This window comes from Natator depressus, chromosome 10 (assembly GCF_965152275.1).
Source record: "Natator depressus isolate rNatDep1 chromosome 10, rNatDep2.hap1, whole genome shotgun sequence".
NCBI lineage: Eukaryota > Metazoa > Chordata > Testudines > Cheloniidae > Natator > Natator depressus.
This window is the reverse complement of record NC_134243.1, coordinates 40,587,634-40,606,075: the sequence shown is the minus strand read 5'-3', so window position 1 is coordinate 40,606,075 and position 18,442 is coordinate 40,587,634. Positions and strand designations below refer to the sequence as shown.

The 18,442-nt window shown below is 51.4% G+C and overlaps 1 protein-coding gene across 3 annotated transcripts in view; it reads left to right on the top strand.

Moving 5' to 3' along the window:
• Positions 1-18,442, top strand: part of CD276 (CD276 molecule) — an 82,329-nt gene that overhangs the window by 17,385 nt on the left and 46,502 nt on the right. The window lies entirely within an intron of this gene.

Sequence of the window (18,442 nt, the reverse complement as noted above, 5' to 3'; positions counted from 1 at the left end):
GGATAAACTATGGATCTGGGTAATCAAAGCCTTGTTAGCAGGTGAGGGAAGTACTGTAGTGGTGTTGGTCAAGTAGCAGGATATGATCAGTGCCTGAGCTTTGTATTTCTCCAGTGACTGCTCTTTCCATAGCTAGAAAACAGGAGGCTCTCTGTGGCTCGGGTGGTGCTTAGGAAAATATTGCTCAGGCACTGGATAGATAAAGGCCACACCAAGATATGCAGAATGGTGCTGGAGAAGCCGATGCAGTGTCTGTTGCTGAGCCAGTGTGTGTGTGGGGAACACTTGTTGGAATAGGCCGGCAATTTTCTTTAGTGCTGGTGAAATTTTGCTGGCCTTTTCCAACAAGTGGAACACCAGCTGGAGAGTCCAGGAGACTGAAGTCTTCTTTCTGTCCCCCACTCGTATGAAGCAGGTATGACAACACTGCGACCTTCCCACACCTTGCCCCTTGGTCATTCCTGACTACACTGAAAACATCATCTGAGATAATCTTTTACACAACACAGAATTAGCCTGTGGAGCTCGTTGCCACAGGATATTGGTGAGGTCAAGAGCTCAGCAGAATTCGAAAAGGGACGAGACCTTTATGTGGATGACACTATTCTCCAGAGTTAGAATAATAAATATAACAAAATACAGAAGAGTTTTGTACAGGATCTAAACCTGCCTGCTTTGGGACATAAAGTCTTTATGTGTGAGGGCTAGGAACTTTCCCTACGGACTGGTTATCCCATAACTGCCTCCTGCAGTGCTTTCTCCTCTGAAGCAGCTGTTGCTGGCCACTGGACTAGATGTCTTATCCAGCATGACATTTCCTATGTACCTTGAGGGACCATATTAAGGGGGCAAAAAGGGGATTTGGTCTCTATGCGTATTCAGTTGTTAGGTTCCTGTCAGGCTGCCTTCCAGGGATTCACACTCCTGCCTCTTAGGAGGAGAGCCTGACCAACTCATTCCCTCCCAGAGCTCAGCAACTTTGGATTTATTATCATACTGAGCTAGATTTGAACAGCTGACACAGAGAGGTGAAAGGTTTCATAGTCCAGCACTAAGTCACCAATCCTCTCATTCGAGGGACTCGACAGGGTTATACTTAGAAGTTGTTTGTATTTTATTTTTTGTTTTTTCCTTGTAAGTGCTCGCTGTGTTCCTCTCTCCATTAGCTTGTAGCTTTATGCCAAAATTGTCATGAGTGGCCATTCTTGGTGCCCAATATGAGAGCCTGAGGGCTTGGTTTTAGACTCCAGGGAGTGCACTCAGCTCCCACTGAGGGTAGATTGTTCCTTTCCAGGGGATGGAGGTGAGGGGCCAGGAAAAGCTACGAGGCTGATTGTAGGGAGGAGTATGAAGGTCAGAGGGGCTGTTTCCTCCCAAACCCATGATTCTTCTTTGAGTGCTTGCTCATGTCGATTCCATTCTAGGTGTGCGCGCGTCCCCGTGTGCAGCCATTGGAGATATTTGCCTGAACGGTAGCCGTCAGGCCGGCTGTGGCGCCCTCCAATGTGCCACACTCACGCTGTGGTATATCAGGCCCTTCCAGCCCATGCCTTCTCAGTTCCTTCTTATCGCCTGTGCTGTTCAGTCAGAGTGCCTCTCTTGCTTGTCAAGACCTAGTGGTTTCTTCCATTGGACTTCATGCCTTCGGGTCTCCTGTACATTGTTGATAGTGTTAAGCAGTTGTTAAGTGCTAGTTAGCTGATAGTTAAGGTCCCAGCCGGGACTTTGACCAAAGCAGGGCATGCGCTGAGCTCCTGGCTTTAAGCTCTGCTTGGTCTGTGGCAGGCTTATGCCTCTGAGTGACCCCCACAACAGCTGCCTTAAGCGCTTGGGGGAATCAGACATCAAGGAGAGTTGCTGGATCTGTAAGAAGTTTCGGCCTTGCACGCAGAAGGAGAGGGACATTCGCCTCAGTGCCCTCCTGATGGAGTTTGCCCTGCGCCCAGATTCCGAGCCTTCTACACAGGCTGCACCGAGTACTTTGGCCTCTGTGCGCAGTGTGCCGCTAGTGCCCAGCTCCTCTCAGCACCATTCACTGTTGCCGGTGCTGAAAAAGAAGTCAAAGAAGTGCTCGCTGATGCCAAGCAAGAAGGCCCAGGGGTCATCTGGTAAAGAACCCAGGCCTGCCTGCCAGCCTTCTCCAGAGCAGTGTGAGTGTGCCTCCACAGCTGGGGCTCTTAGCCCTCTTAAAGGTCCATCACTGACTCTGGTGAGAGGTATGGGACCCACCATCCTGCCTGCACCGTCGTCATTCCAAGCCCAAGTGCAGAGAGAACACAGGTCTCCACCTGCTCCTATGATGTCTCTGGTGCCACAGTTCTGGGGTAAGGCTCCCTGAGAGGGCAAGCCAGCCATTAAGACCCCTCCAGGGAGTGGGGGAATGCCGTCGGTCGCAGAACAAACAATCCCGTGGCAGGTTACAACTGCGTTGTCGGTCACCCAAACTCTTCCCCTGGCCGCCGAGATGTTATTCCCTAGTGCGGGGTCAATGCTCCCCATATTATAACCGACGCCGTTTGCTCTCTCACCGATCCGCATCTAGACGTTGGTCTTGGTCGCCGGCACCATGAGACTGCTTCCCCTTGTGTTACTGGTCTCTGCAGCACCATTCTCCCCGGCACCAGGACCGTTCTCCCTGGTATAGCCACCGGTCGCTTATGCCTGGTCAGTGCTCACCGTTAGCCATGACCAGCAAGTGGACCCAGGTGTTGACGGCTCCTCTCTGGTCACAAGAGAGCGGTTCCTCTGGCGTGAAGACCCAGTTCAGCCCATCACCCATCTGCGACAGGATTGGGCACTGGTGACTGCTGGCACTGCAGTGGCAGCAGGGCCAGTGGCGAACACAGTGGCTGTATTGGGGAGCTTGGGGCGTTCCAGTGATGACGATGCCCCCTTCTCAGTGTGTTTCAGTAGCTGCATCGGAGCAGAGGTTGACGGCCCCACCGGCACCGGGCCTGGTACCGGAAGCTAGCTCCGAGGTCGGGATGGAGGATCTGGTACCCACCCCCAAACCTCCCTCTCCAGCGGCTGCTGAGCCCTCAGTGCCTCCACCGGTGGCCAGAGCGTCCTCCTCTTACCCGATGAGGTGGTCACAGGACCTTCCAACGGCTAGTGATCAAAGGCTCCATGTCTAGTTGGCAGCTGGTATCAAGTGGAGTGCCCCAAGGGTCGGTCCTGGGGCTGGTTTTGTTCAATATCTTCGTTAATGATCTGAAGGATGGTGTGGACTGCACCCTCAGCAAGTTTGCAGATGACACTAAACTGGGAGGAGTGGTAGATACGCTGGAGGGTAGGGTTAGGATACAGAGGGACCTAAACAAAGTAGAGGATTGGGCCAAAAGAAATCTGATGAGGTTCAACAAGGACAAGTGCAGAGTTCTGCACTTAGGACGGAAGAATCCCATGCACCACTACAAACTAGGGACCGAATGGCTAGGCAGCAGTTCTGCAGAAAAGGACCTAGGGGTTACAGAGGACGAGAAGCTGGATATGAGTCAACAGTGTGCCCCTGTTGCCAAGAAGGCCAATGGCATTTTGGGCTGTATACATAGGGGCATTGCCAGCAGATCGAGGGACGTGATCATTCCCCTCTATTCGGCATTGGTGAGGCCTCATCTGGAGTACTGTATCCAGTTTTGGGCCACACACTACAAGAAGGATGTGGAAAAATTGGAAAGCGTCCAGCGGAGGGCAAGAAAAATGATTAGGGGGGGTTGGAGCACATGACTTCTGAGGAGAGGCTGAGGGAACTGGGATTGTTTAGTCTGCAGAAGAGAATTATGCTGGGGGGATTTGATAGCTGCTTTCAACTACCTGAAAGGGGGTTCCCAAGAGGATGGCTCTAGACTGTTCTCAGTGGTAGCAGATGACAGAACAAGGAGCAAGGGTCTCAAGTTGCAGTGGGGGAGGTTTAGGTTGGATGTTTGGAAAAACTTTTTCACTAAGAGGGTGGTGAAGCACTGGAATGGGTTACCCAGGGAGGTGGTGGAACCTCCTTCCTTAGGGGTTTTCAAGATCAGGCTTGACAAAGCCCTGGCTGGGATGATTTAGTTGGGGCTTGGTCCTGCTTTGAGCAGGGGGTTGGACTAGATGACCTCCTGAGGTTCCTTCCAACCCTGATATTCTATGATTCTTCCAGGGCCAGCCCCCCGGATCACTTTAAGGAACATCAAGCCCTTCTCAGGCAGGGGGCTGAGAACTTGGGGCTGGAAGTACAGGAGATGGCGGAGCAGGGGGACACCCTTTGAGGGGTCCTCAAGATTGCTAAAGCTCTGTGGCAGACTCCATCCTGCCCACCTTGAATTAGGCCGAGAAAAAGTGCTTTGTGCCAGCTTAAAGTTTCGAGTACCTGTATACCCACCCTCCCCCGGCTTGCTGGTGGTGTCGGCAGCCAGCAAGAAGGACAAGGAGGTCCCCACCGCCTCTACCTCCAAGAACAAAAAAGCCAAAAAACTTGATTTATTTGGCAGAAAAAATTATTCAACAGCCAGCTTACAATTCCTGGTGGTGAACCATCAGGCCCTGCTGGGCCAATATAATTTTAAGCTTTGGGACAGCTTCCAGAAGTTCCAGGACTCCCTTCTTCAGGGTCAGGCTTAGGAGTTTGATACCCTGGTAGAGGAAGGGACTGTGGCAGCCAGATGCTCCCTGCAAATGGCATGGGATGCAGCGGACTTGGCAGCGAGGGTGGTCACATCGGTGGTGGTGGTTATGCGACCCAGCTCCTGGCTCCAGACAGTGGGCCTCTCCCAGGAGACGTAGGCCTCGATTCAGGACCTCCCCTTTGACAGAGCTGGGCTCTTCTTCGATCAGACAGATGCTAGGCTACACGGGTAGAAGAATACTAAGGCTACGCTTCGCTCATTGGGCATGCATACCCCACAGTCTGCCAGAAAGCCATTCCAGCCTCCGCCGCTGTCGATGCCTTCCCAAGCCTGGCCGGGATCTACAAGAAGAAGGGATGCTGGGTTTAGCCATCGTCGCCCTTCCTCCTCTCGCTTGCCAGCCTAGTCTGGACCTACTAAGCACCCGGGGGGCAAAAGCGATCGTTTTGAGGGTGCGCTCGAGAGCGACGCCCCAGTCATCTGGTCAGACCCGGCCCATCCTTTCCTCAACCGCCTTTCTCCCTACCACTTGGCCTGGTCGTGGGTTACCTTGGACTGCTGGGTCCTGGACATAGTAGCTCGGGGCTACACCCTGCAGTTTGTGGATACCCCTCCTTCCCGCCCCCTTGCTTCCCCATCCCTTTTCAGGGACCCCTCTCATGAGCGCCTCTTGGTCTAGGAGGTCGACAAAGTCCTGCAGTTGGGGGCTGTGGAGACGGAAGTCAGAGATTCTACTCCCGATAATTCCTAATCCCAAAGGCCAAGGGGGGCCCCAGACCCATCCTGGACCTGCATGGCCTCAACAAATCTCTCAAGAAGTTGAAGTTCCGCATGGTCTCCCTGGCCTCCATTATCTCCTCCCTGGATCTGGGGGACTGGTACGTCACTCTTGACTTAAAGGACACTTACTTCCATGTCTCCATATTCCCAGGACACAGATGTTTCCTACGCTTCATAGTGGCAGGACGCCACTTCCAGTTCATGACGCTACCCTTTGGCCTGTCCTCGGCCCCCAGGTTGTTCACGAAATACGTGGCGCGGCTTACCTCAGATATCAGGGGAGTCCAGATCTTTCTGTACCTCGACGACTGGCTCATAAGGGGCAGGTCTCCAGGACAGGTGCAGAGAAGCCTCGATCTGGTGCGCTCCACCTGCAATGATCTGTGCCTGTTAATAAACACAGAAAAGTGCACTTTAATGCTGATCCAGTGTAGAGAGTTTATCGGAGTGGTTCTTGATTCCATGCATGCCAGGGCCTTCCTTCTGGAAGTACGCTTTCAGACCATGGTGGATCTCATTGCCCACATAAAGAGACATCCGATCACCATGGTACACGTTTGCTTGCAGCTGATGGGCCACATGGCGGTGTGCATGTACATGGTCAGGCACTCCTGGCTTCATCTGCGACCCCTGAAAATGTGGCTGGTAATGGTTTATGTTCCCAGCAGGCACCCCCTGGACCGAGCAGTCACCGTGCCGGACTGTACCCTCTCGTCCTCAAACTGGTGGCTAGACCCTAAGTCAGTGCTGCAGGAGTTCCCTATGCGTCCTCATCACTGTTGCTCACCCTGGTCTCGGACGTGTCAGTTCTGGGCTGGGGAGCCCACCTGGGCAAGCTCAGCACCCAAGGTCACTGGATGCAGCACAACTTAGCTCTTCATATCAAAGTCAGGGGGCTCAAGGCGGTGTGCCTTGACTGTCAGTCATTTTTGCACCACCTGAAAGGCAAGGTGGTGCAGGTCCTCATGGACAACATGGCCGTGCTGTATTACATCAACAGGCAGGACAGCTCGAGGTCCTCGGCCCTGTCAAGAGGTGCTCAGCCTCTGGAACCTTTGTGTGCAGAACGCCATCCACTGGTAGCCGCTTACCTACCTGGGACTGACCCAGCAGGCACGAGACGATGCTGGTTTTGGCAGAGCTGTGCTACAAGCTGCGCAACGGTGAACTCCGAGCCCACCTCCATTGTTACTGCTTGCAAGTCACCTGGAATGGAATCAACATGAGCAAGCACTCAAAGAAGAAAAACTGTTGTTCTTCGAGATGCGTTGCTCATGTCTATTCCATTACCCGCCCTCCTGTCCCTCTGTTGGAGTTGTTGGCAAGAAGGAACTGAGAGGGCTTGGGCCAGTGGCACGTGATATACTGCAGTGTGAGTGCAGCACCTGGGAGGGCCACAGCCAGCCCTACTGTTACTGCTAAGGCAAAAATCTTCGGCTGCACACACATGTAGAATGGAATGGACATGAGCAACACATCTCAAAGAACAACAGTTACGAAAGATAGGTAACCGTTTTTTCTTGGAGGTCTGCCAGGAGGAAACCTCAGTTCAAAGGATGGAGGCTCAATCCACATGAATGGCTGCTCTGCCTCTCCTGGCAGCGTAGAGGAGCTGCATTGCACTGAGCATGTCCCCCTGGGGTACTAGGAGATTCAGATGGGCCCAGTGGGATCTAAAGCTACTTCAGCATTAACTCCCTGTTAACTGCCCTGATGGGAGGTATGCTCTACGGAGTGGCTGGTTCCCCAGATCCCTCATTCTGCTCTGCCCCAAAGAGATAGATGGGGAAACTGAGGCACAGAGCATGGAAGTGACTTGCCCAAGGCCACTCAGTGGACTAGAACTCTGGTCTTCCCAGTCCTAATCCAGTGCTCTAGCCACTAGCATATTTGGGAATCCTGCTAGCTAGACTTGCAGGCTTACCCTACTTTCCACACACACAGCCCTTGTCTCTGCTGGTGAAAATCCGCTATTAAAAGAAATGATTTGGAGTATAAAAGTCCCCAGTCATGACTCACTCTAGCTGAAGGAGAGCCATGGTCAGTTGAACAGCGGAGTGTGATGTGTCTGTGCCATGCTGCTCCCTCCCACCATGATTCACTCACTTCCTGCCTCCCTGGGGTTTTGGAGGTGGGGTGGGGTGGGGAAGGGAGGTTGGCTTCTTTCTCTCCAGATTTAGAAAAAGCTGTGCTCATCAAGAGAGAGGTCAGTGGTTAAAACCAGCCCAGCCCAACCATTTGTTTCCAGGACAGAAACCATGTGATTCAAAGAGAATAGAGGAGCCTGGGAAGGAGAAGTGGGTTTGTTTCATCTCTGCTCTTTTCCCAACAACCAAAATTGCTATGTAAGGGTAACAGGTGATTGACAGAGGCCTGGACAGCTATTGCTTGGGAGGAAATGTGGTCAGGGAGTCAGGAGAGACTGGTTCTGTTTCTAGATCTGGCAATGGGTGGACAAGAGCTTCCATTTTTCTGTGCCTTGGTTTCCCCACTGGTAAAATGGGGATAATGACACCTCCTAATGTGCTTTGAGACCTATGAGTGAAACGTTAGTGGGTTGCTGCATAGCAGTATGGCTTTTCTTTTCCGTTTCTGCAAGCCCATGTGAGACTTAAAAAATAAAAAATCTGGTGGTCTGCAGTCTGGTCCCCAGAATGACAGCGACGGATTGAGGGTACCTGCACTGCTTGGGGCTGATCCTGAGGCGTTGCTGTGGGGGGTCTTTGAAGAGTGGTGGGCAGGAGCTGAAGTTCCAACAGAAAAAGGTTTGGAATCTCTTCTGTGCAACCCTTCGGTGCTGTGCTCTCCAGGGAAGAGTCCTACTGTGGTGAGCTTGTCATGTTTTGAGGCCATTGCTGGGGAATTGTGTTTGTAAAGCAGCAAGTCCCTTCCCCCGTCTGTGCCTTGGTTTCCTCTCCTAGCCTTTTTGTCTTGTCTGTTTAGACTGTAAGCTCTTCGGGGTGGCGACTGTTTCTCGCTGTGTGTGGCTGTAACCTACTGGTCAGTGAGTGTTAAGCATCCGCACCTTGCGAATGGGGATTTGGGTGTTTTAGCTCTCAGTGTGTTCGCCAAGGTGGTTGCCATTGCAAGTACAGCGCCTAGCACAATGGGACCCTCATTTTGGATGGGGGGCCCTCTAGGTGTTACTATACTAGAAGATGTCAATGGCCACCGTTGAGTGTGTCTTTGCTCTATATGGATCAGTCACAGAGACAGTTAAAGCTGATGGGCATGTAGCCACCATTTATTCCAGCTAAATGGAAAGAGTGAATAACTCCTTTATGGAGTGAGATTTCTAGAAATAATTGGGAGCCACTGTCCCAGGTCAGGGCAGCTGCACTGATATCTCCCCTTATTGGCCCAGCATGGGCACCCACTCCCAGCTCCCCAGCTGTTGCTTTTCTTGGGTGGAGACCCACGTCTCAATCCATTCTAAGCAGGGTATTTCCAGGCTGCGCAGTTCCCTGCCTTCACTGTGTTGTTCCTAGCACAGACAGGCTGCCCAAGGACATCTGGATGCTTCTCTTCAGAGATGGTTAACAGTGTGACTGCCCCCGGTAATAGATACCACCCAGCTCTTTTTTTTTATGCAAGCCTGTTTTATTGTCTTGGTAAAGACACTATGGAGAAAACATTAAAACCAATGAAATAACCTGCACACATGCTAATACTGGAGATCACCCCAACTCCAACATGGGCTCTGGCAAGAGCAGTCCTTCAGCGCCCCACAAGGGGGTCTCTTCTATGGCCACAAGTTCATAACAGCCTCTGTTCAGAAATAGTCCACCTTTACACAGTTCAGGAGTCTCTGCTCTTGAGTTTCCAGGAGCAGGTAAATATTAGATCATGGGATTTGGTCCCCAGGGCATAGCTTCCAAAAGGGTTGATTCCAAGTGGATCATTTGCATTCCACTTATTCCCAGGTACTTCCTAGGAAATCCACTTCACACGTATCAGGAAGTTCCTAATATCTTCTGGAGGTTGCGTTAGGCCAGGTCTGCACTACTGACCTGTGTCGGTATGTCTCCCCAAGTGACATAGTTATACTGACCTAACCCCCGGTGTGGACAGCGCTGTTTCGACAGGAGAGCTGCTCCCATCTACATAGCTACCATCTCTCGGGGAGGTGGAGTAACTACGCTGACAGGAGAAGCTCTCCCGTTGACTTATTAGCGTTGTCACTAAAGCGCTACAGCGGTGCAGCTGCCATGCTGTACGTGAAGACAAGCCCTGAGTCCCTCTCCTAGAGAAGTTGCATACATGCACAATTGCATTTTTAATATAATGGATCCCAAGGTATTACATGTAATTCACTCAGGTTTAACTTAATTCAGTAAAGTTCATTCAGGATACTGCAGGAAATTCAGTGTGTCACGGCCACCACCGAGGCGCTAGGCCTTAGCAAGAACTAACTCAGGGAGAATGAGGGTTTTATTCTCTAATTACTAACACAGAAGCTGGGGCATTGGTTGCAGGGTGTGTGTGTGTCAGAGCCTGAGAAAAGCAACTGGACAGCACAGAGAAAAGCCAGCAGACTGTGAGGGCAGCTGTCATGAGTGTGACCCTGAGAGGGACAGAGGCAGAGCCCCTTGGGGTACAGGACTGGCTTGAAAATTGTGAGCAAAGAAACTGCCTTCAGTTTGATCCTACTGTGTTCAGGAAAACAGGACTTTGTGCGCATTCTGTGAAAATTAAGCAGGATTGCACTACAGAAATACCTGACTCCATCCTCAGGTTCTCCTTCTGATGGAAAGAACTGAGGAAGGCCCCAGTATTGGCTCACCATTTGGGTTAAGGGACGGCAGCATTAATAGTCCTCTTGATCTGAGGCCAGAGAGGTCTCTGGTTGGGCAGAGTTTGGACAAAGTTTGGACCCCCTGCTTGGGTGAGCAACAGCTGTGTGTTTGTCTTTCAGGGTGGATTCTCTGCCATTCTCTGGGTTAAAGGTGGACGCTCTAGATGGAGCTGGCATGCAGGGTGTCATCAGCTGCCAGCTCCAGGTGCTGTGATGACTAATGGGCTGCTGCAGCCCAGCCTGTCTGACTTTCTCTGTGGCTGCAGGCTGTGCATACCTGGCTTTGTTTGCAGAGGGCTGCATGCCTGCCCTCTGGGTGCCTGGCTGCCGTAAGTGGCAGATTCCCTTGTGTAAAGGCCAGGCAGCCAAGAGTATGAGTGGGGCTGAGGGAACGTGTGCAGGCTAGTTGTGTGCATAAAACCAAGTGATTAAACTGACGGTTGGTAGGGGAAAGAAAAAAACTTTTGGGGCAAGGAGGAAGGAGAGATGGGAAAAGACTAGGCGAGAGAAACTGCCATGGAAATAAAAATAGAAATACATAGATTTCTAAACAGCCAAATCCCAGGACTGCCAAAAATAGGGTTGAAGGTATGGAGCCATAACTGGACAGTGAGGAGCTGGGAGCAAGAGGGTGTCCTTGCGCAGCACATGGTATTACATGCCTTGCTTGGTGCTCTCTGTCTGCAAAGCATGTTACAGTCCCCACTCCTGGGACGTGGGTGAATGCAGTCTTACCATCCCTGCTTTACGGATAGTGATTTGGGCAGAGACACTAAGGGAGCTGCCCAAGGCCTCGGACATACGGGCACAGTGTCCGAGACAGGAGAACTCAGGAGTTCCTGGCTCCAGCCTAGACTGGGCCTCTCTCTAGGATAGTGGTGATCTTGGACATAGTGAATATTCTCCTGCCTTGTAACAATCCTAGTGTGGCCCCAGTTATGTGAAACTAAGGGTGGCTTGACCACCTAAAGTAAGATCTTGTTGCTCTGTCTGTCTCTCCCTGCATTTGGCTGTGCATGGTATTTATAAGATGCCCATTCTTTTGATCTCCAAAGCTGTGATCCTGCAAAGGGACCTACAGCTATGAACCCTGTAGGAGTAAGAATCCATATTTATAGGTCTCTTTGCAGGCTGGAGCCTAAGGGCCAGATTATTAACAGTATTTATTGTTGTTATTGGTTATTTTTATTACTGTAGTGCCTGGGAGCCCTTGACATGAACCAGGACCCATTGTGCAAGGTGCTGCACAAACAGAACAAATGACTGTCCCTCCCTGCCCCCAGGGTTAGAGACAACAGCTGGGTATAGACACAGGGGAGTAGATGAAAACAAGGAGCTAGTATTGGTCAGCATGGTGGGTGGTCTCTGCACACTGACAGCCTACCTTTTGCTGAGCTGTTTTGTAGGCCACAGGGCTGAGGAGGGTCTTTGACAGATAATGAGATAGCTTTGCAGATGTTTACTGGGAGCAACTCACAAGTGTATGGGGCAGGGTGGCAGAAAGCAGGAAGGTGTTTGTTTGAAAACTTCACCAGTGGGCAGTGGAAGCTGGCCTCCTGGGCTGACTAGGGACCGAATGGCTAGGCAGCAGTTCTGCGGAAAAGGACCTAGGGGTGACAGTGGACGAGAAGCTGGATATGAGTCAACAGTGTGCCCTTGTTGCCAAGAAGGCCAATGGCATTTTGGGATGTATAAGTAGGGGCATAGCCAGCAGATCGAGGGATGTGATCGTTCCCCTCTATTCGACACTGGTGAGGCCTCATCTGGAGTACTGTGTCCAGTTTTGGGCCCCACACTACAAGAAGGATGTGGATAAATTGGAGAGAGTCCAGCGAAGGGCAACAAAAATGATTAGGGGTCTAGAGCACATGACTTATGAGGAGAGGCTGAGGGAGCTGGGATTGTTTAGTCTGCAGAAGAGAAGAATGAGGGGGGATTTGATAGCTGCTTTCAACTACCTGAAAGGGGGTTCCAAAGAGGATGGCTCTAGACTGTTCTCAATGGTAGCAGATGACAGAACGAGGAGTAATGGTCTCAAGTTGCAATGGGGGAGGTTTAGATTGGATATTAGGAAAAACTTTTTCACTAAGAGGGTGGTGAAACACTGGAATGCGTTACCTAGGGAGGTGGTAGAATCTCCTTCCTTAGAGGTTTTTAAGGTCAGGCTTGACAAAGCCCTGGCTGGGATGATTTAACTGGGAATTGGTCCTGCTTCGAGCAGGGGGTTGGACTAGATGACCTTCTGGGGTCCCTTCCAACCCTGATATTCTATGATTCTATGATTCTATGAGGTTGATTTCAGTGAGAGGTGCTTAAATACCTTTTAGAAACCTGGGCCTAAATACTTCTTGCGTTGGTATTTCTCTTGTGTGCGGACTCATTGTCCTGGTAGATTTCCTCCTCAAAAGTTGAACTGTCTATAGAATAGTGGATGTCGGTGATAGCTAAATTAGTATCAGAACAACCCCAAAGCCAGCAAATTCACACTCAAATGCAAATCTAAAGTCTGGGAGCTTTTGAAGTTGGAGTTCAGGTTTGGTCCCATCTCTAGTAATAATTCATGTCTTGCTGCTTACTGAATATTCTGTTCCAGTTGCTTTCCCACCACAGCCTCCCAGCATGCCCGGTGCTGACAGGTGTGGTCTGGACACTGGGACTCAGAGGAGAATGAAATAAAAAGCATGCACACCCACATCATGACAGCAGCTGAGCTCTGTGTGAAACTAGGCTCAAACCACCTCGCTCGAAGGAGGAAGGAACTGTCCAAACCTATGGAGCAGGTACCAGGCCACAAAGTCTGGGGCACCCACATCTCCACCACAGCAGCTCGGAAACAAAGAGCCAAGCCTCCTCAGCAGCCCTGATCCACAGGGCATTCTGGGCGGGGGCGGGCCAGGAAGGGAGGGGTATGTTGGGATTGTAGGGGTCTGGCCAGGGCAGACCTGTCTCCCAGGGATTGTCCACCCTGGCATGCTCCAATGGGTTTATGAAGCAAAGGTACAACTTAGAGCAGCCCTGAGGGCTCACTTAGCCTGTGCCTGGGGCATGCTGGCCTGTGCAACCCAGAAGAGAGGAGGCTTAAGCTGGCCCCCACTCTATCGCTGGGCCAGTGTGTAAGAAACATGTGCAGTTACGTTGGATGGAGAGAATCTAAACTCTCATGGTTCACGGCGTAAGGCAACCTCTAACGGCCATGGGGTAAGAAGAATGTTCTTCTAGGGGCAAGTTATCCCATAACTATCTTCTCTGGGGTTGGTTCCCTTTCCTCCTGTCATAAAAATAAAGGGAATGCTAACTACCTTTAAATCCCTCCTGGCCAGAGGAAAAAACCCTTTCACCTGTAAAGGATTAAGAAGCTAAAGATAACCTCGCTGGCACCAAAATGACCAATGAGGAGACAAGATACTTTCAAAGCTGGAGGGGGGGAACAAAGGGTTCTCTCGGTCTGTGTGTTGCCTTTGCTGGGACCAGAGCAGGAATGCAGGTCAGAACTCCTGTAAAGGGCTAATAAGCAATCTAGTTAGATATGTGTTAGATTCTGTTTTGTTTAAATGGCTGATAAAATAAGCTGTGCTGAATGGAATATATATTCCTGTTTTTGTGTCTTTTTGTAACTTAAGGTTTTGCCTAGAGGGATTCTCTATGTTTTGAATGTGATTACCCTGTAAAGTATTTACCATCCTGATTTTACAGAGGTGATTCTTTTACTTTTTTCTTCAATTAAAATTCTTCTTTTAAGAACCTGATTGCTTTTTCATTGTTCTTAAGATCCAAGGGTTTGGGTCTGTGTTCACCTATGCAAATTGGTGAGGATTTTTATCAAGCCTTCCCCAGGAAAGGGGGTGTAGGGTTTGGGAGCATTTTGGGGGGAAAGACGTTTCCAAGCGGGCTCTTTCCCTGTTATATATTTGTTAGACGCTTGGTGGTGGCAGCAGTAAAGTCCAAGGGCAAAAGGTAAAATAGTTTGTACCTTGGGGAAGTTTTAACCTAAGCTGGTAAAAATAAGCTTAGGGGGTTTTTCATGCAGGTCCCCACATCTGTACCCTAGAGTTCAGAGTGGGGAAGGAACCTTGACACCTCCGAAGTCTGTAATGTGAAAAACTGCTGTCTGACTTAATTTGCTACTTACTTAATTTGCTACTCACACAAACTGAGCATGCTCAGTAACATTTGCTGAAGCCACTGCCCTTACCGGCACCAGGTACTTCAGAGACGGGATACTGGTCTGACGATTGCTAGCTCTCTAATGGGTGCCTACTGATTGCTGTGATTTTTAAGCACCAGAGAGACTTAGCGACAGCCTCACAAAGGATTGGCAGGAATCAGTGCCCTGGTAGATGGTTATTAACACTGTGTTGAACTGGATCAGTGATTTTTTCAACCAGTGTTCCCTCTAATTTTTCCCACCCATGTGCAAAATGAATTTTGTTATGTGCACCAATATGGAGGTGATGTGTGACACATCACCTTCATATCGGTGCACATAACAAAATTCATGTGGTGGGGGTGGGGCCAAGGGGTTGAAAGTGGGGCAGAGGGTTGGGGTGTGAGGGCTCCGGCTGGGGATGTGGGCTCTGGGGTGGGGCCGGGGGTGAAGGGTTTGGGGTGCAGGAGGATGCTCCGGGGCTACAGCGGGGACAGAGGACTCCCCCCCCGCCCCCCCAGCTCTCTCCCTGCAGCAGCACCTGGGCTGGGGGCAGAGGCGCCTCTCCCCGTCGCAGCAGCTCGGGGGCTGGGGCTGTAGGATAGGCACACCTCCCCCCGCAGGTCCCGGCCACGGCTGGGTCCAGGCGGGGGGGTGGGGCGCCTCGGCCACGGCTGGGTTCGGGCCGGGGTGGGGTGCCCCGGCCGCAGCAGAGTTGGGGGTTGGGCTAGGTGGGGCTGGGGGAGGGGAACCCCTCCCTCGGCTGTGGCAGGTCCCCAGGTGGGTTCCCTGAGTGCCTGCATGGGCGCTAAGATGGCTGCTGGGCGGCCACGCAGCTTACAGGGAACTTAGTTCTCAACCTGTTTGTCATTGTGGACTGCATATGCAGCTCTCTGTGTGGGCCACAGCCACACAATACATCACATGGGCTGCAGCTGTGTTCTGATGGGGCCGCAAGCGGGCTGCGGATTGAGAACCACTGAACTAGATTGTGCTGTAGACCTCTTGAGAATACTTGACAGTGGTTGCTTGTAACAGGCTTGTCTACTGCCATTTGTTGTGTCTATTTAGAGTGTAAGCTCTCCAGGGCAAAGCCTGTCTCTTTCTCTGAACAATGCCCTGTCCAGTAGGGCCACGATCCCTGCTAGAGGCTTGTCTGGGCTGCTAGGTTCTAGTGTAATACAGATAACACTAACGGTTCCCATTGTCTGGGTGTAGCCAGGCCTCTCCTGGGAGAGGCTGGAGGAAACGGGGGGAGGGATAGCTCAGTGGTTTGAGCACTGGCCTGCTAAACCCAGGGTTGTGAGTTCAATCCTTGAGGGGGCCATTTAGGGATCTGGGGCAAAAACTGGGGACTCGTCTTGCTTTGGGCAGGGGGTTGGACTTAGATGACCTCCTGAGGTCCCTTCCAACCCTGATATTCTATGATTCTAAACCCTGTGTTAGTCCTTGCCTGTGCTTGCTGTTTATTTCATTTCCGCTGCCTGGAAGCTCTGTTGGGTGCTGCTGGCTTTATGCCATCGCAGCCAACCCATGGAAATGCCTGGGCCTTGCTGAATAAAGAGGCTGTTGATGTGGCTGGGGAGGTGCTGGTATGAACGGTGAATAGCTGCTTTTGACAGGAACCAAGCGGCTGCTCTTTTCTATCTGTTTGTTGTCTCCCAGCCTGTACTGGCTCTGATTCCATGGGAAATCAAACTAAGCTGAAATGCATATGCAGGGCCCGATCCTGCTCCATTGGAGTCAGTGGTAGTTTAGCTATTGGGTTTGGTGGGAGCAGAATTGGGCCCTTAAAAGGAGGTATCTTGTAAAAGAATGTGCTTGGCTGCACCTTGGAGGCAAAAGGGAGTGCACAGGGAACGGGTAGCTACAGGGCACCTTTTTATGGCCCCCTGGATGCTTAAAGTGGCTGGGAGCCATCCTCATCCCTCTCCCCGATGTAAACGGCAGCATCTCCAAAGCAAGCTCTATCTGTCAACGATTGCCCCCAGCACAGCCCAGAGCAGCTGCAGAGCAGTGTGCTCCCAGCCTCCCCTGAAGCGCTCCCATGGCAGGGGTTCAAGGGGGGGGGTGCACTGACATGGCTGTGTGGGGGTCCAGGACTGAAATAATGGGGTGCTGCAGGTCTGTGCATTGACAGAGTGAGGGGATGTGTTTGTGGGGAGTGTGTGTGGGGGGGTGTTTCTGGACTACAATAGCAGGGCTGTTGGGGAGCAGAGTGCACTGGCACATGCTCTGCCTTTGCCTCTGGATCTTCAGCCTATCTCCTCCATCCCACACTTCCACAGCAAGACTAAAACCAACCAAAACAAACTGCAAAGCCCCTGGAAAGTGGGGGTCTTCTGAGCACCTCATGCCTCCCAGAGAGGTTCTCCCCTTCCCATGGGCATTGCCGACTTCCCAGGAGGAGAGCTGAGGTCTCAGCAAGGACAATACAGTAGAACCTTAGAGTTACGAACACCTCGGGAATGGAGGTTGGTTGTAGCTCTGAAATGTTCCTAACTCTGAACAAAAGGTTATGGTTCTTTCAACTGTTTACAACAGAACATTGACTTAATACAGCGTTTACTCCTGGGGGCATTCTGCGCCAAAAAATAAAAATTCTGTGCACGATATTTTAAAATTTTGCAAAATTCTGCAAATTTTATTTGTCAAAATAACACTACATAATCACTCCAGTTTCAATTATTTTGGTAATTTATTTCCAAATACTTGTCAGCAACTATGTCTGTAACTATACAGATGCACACACAAATTCCCCCAGGAGTAGGGAATTAAAGAAACCCCTATTACTACCCAGTTCCTGTTTCTCTGCCCCCTTCACATCCCCTGCCCAGCCCAGCCATCGTGCCCCCCAGCCAATACACCCAAACCCCCTTCCCCCCAGAGCCCAGCCGCAGGGCCCCCCTTGCCCAGACTCCCACCCCCCTTCTCCCCAGAGCCCAGGGATCCAGAGGGGGAGACAGCCTGATGCTCGATCCCAGGCTTGTATGGAGTTTCCTGTGCGCTGCCCTGTCCTTCCCTCAGGGCATGCTGGGAATTGCAGCAGCCAGGAACCCTCTTGTTCCCTTCACCTCCCCCCAGCAGTGTGTTCTATGTGTAAGCTGGCATATGCCAGGTCCAGCGCCCCCTAGTGGTGACCAGCAGCACTGCAGCCCGTTTCTGTGGGGGGAAAGGAAATTCTATGTGCACGACGTTAATTTCTGCAAAATTCTGCATTGCGCAGTGGTGCAGAATTCCCCCAGGAGTAAGCTTTGAAACTTTACTATGCAGAAGAAAAATGCTGCTTTTAACCAGCTTAATTTAAATGAAACAAGCACAGAAACGGGTTCCTTACCTTGTTAAACATTTTTTAAAAACTTTCCCTTTATTTTTTTCATAGTTTCTATTTTACACAGTACTGTGCTGTATTTGCTTTTTTATGTGTGTCTCTGCTGCTGCCTGATTGCTTACTTCTGGTTCCAAATGAGGGGTGTGGCTGACCAGTGAGTTTGTAACTCTGGTGTTTGTAACTCTGAGGTTCAACTGCTATGATCCCCAGACTGTGAGGTGTGCTCCCCTAGGGGGGGTGCAGAGGAACATTTGTGAGAGGGGGCACAATGGGGCCTGGGCCAGCCCCCATGGGGGCCGGGGAGGAGTGCCTCTCAGCCCCGCTCTGTCCCCATCTCTGCTCTGGCCCAGTCCCAGCGACAACTCTGGCCCTGGCTTTGGCCCCTGGCTTCTGGCCCCGCTCTCAGCCATGGTGCCAGCTCCAGCTTCGGCCCCAGCCCTGGCTTGCGGTTCCTGGTCCTGGCCCTGGCCCCAGCTCCAGACCTAGGCTCCTGGGTGGGCAAGACCGGGTAAGGGGAGATGCGACCAGAAAAGTTTGGAGACCACTATTCTACTTTAATTTCCCCAAATTACCCAGCATACTTTGATTTATGTTACGTGTAATTTATTCCCCTTGGCCCCCACCTGGCACTAAAATCCCTGTTGATCTAATTAAAGCAAACCAAGGCATCCAGCAGGGAGGCAGTGAAGGATGACTGGAGGAGAGACCGTTGGGCTTAGGCAATGGGACAGGCTGCTTGTTTTGCTAAAAGTGTGGGGGCGTTGTCTAACCCAGGAAATGAGGGCCAG